This window comes from Meleagris gallopavo, chromosome 21 (genome assembly GCF_000146605.3).
Source record: "Meleagris gallopavo isolate NT-WF06-2002-E0010 breed Aviagen turkey brand Nicholas breeding stock chromosome 21, Turkey_5.1, whole genome shotgun sequence".
Classification (NCBI taxonomy): Eukaryota; Metazoa; Chordata; class Aves; order Galliformes; family Phasianidae; genus Meleagris; species Meleagris gallopavo.
The window spans coordinates 6,109,818-6,110,763 of record NC_015031.2 but is presented as its reverse complement, the minus strand read 5'-3'; positions in this window follow the sequence as shown (position 1 = coordinate 6,110,763).

Here is a 946-nt window from a genome sequence, read left to right as displayed (position 1 = left end):
TAATCAAAATAGGACAACCTAGCCTGTTTAGATTGCCTTTTTAACCTCTGGGAAGATTTAATTAGGTTGATAGATATGAGCAAATCTGGGAATGGTATTAGGAGTTTAGATGTTAGGTATCCCAATTTGTAATCTCTACTTACTTACTACATACTTGGAAGCAGATTTTGCTGCTATAAGATGTTATACTTCAACAAAGGATTTTGGGAAAAGAACACCACAGTAATTCCAACAAAGAAAAGGCTCTATTAAGGATCATCTCATCAAGTTCACTACTCAACCCAACTATCTCCATTGTAGAAGCAAGCTACAATGAAATACAAGCCTCTAGTAAATGACAAGTTTAAAAATTAAACTGTAGGAAATGACTGGTCCATGTCACCAGCACCTCTCTAGCCTGACAGAGAACTGCTTAACAGAAACTGGTCAGACCCGCTAACTTTTAGCCTCGCCCTCCTACTACATCATTAACCAACCAGTGGTTGCTTGCACGCAGAGTCACAGGTAATGGTTTAACTACTGACCCAAATGCAGTCACAAAACAGACAAGGTCTTTTCCACTTTCAACAAAGTACAAACCCTCTCACTCAAAGCAAGGTCAGCTGGAACTGCTCAGGACACGTCCACACACTTATTGAATACTTCTAGGGACCAACTCCACAACATCTGAACCTGTTCCACTGTTCAGTCAAAAGGTTTTGTTTTTAAAGTTTCACACTAAATTCAGGTGGAATTGCTATGTTTCAATTTCTGCCCACTGGCTCTTGTTCTGTCACCGAGCAGAGCCTCGTTCTGTTTTCTTTACACCCTCTTATCAGGTATTTACAAACAACATAAGATATCCCTTGAGCCTCCTCTTCTCTAGGCTGAACAGCCCCAGCTCTTCCAGCCAGTATCTTCCTTGTCTTTTACTGGACTCACTTCAGTAACTCCATGTCTTTTTTTT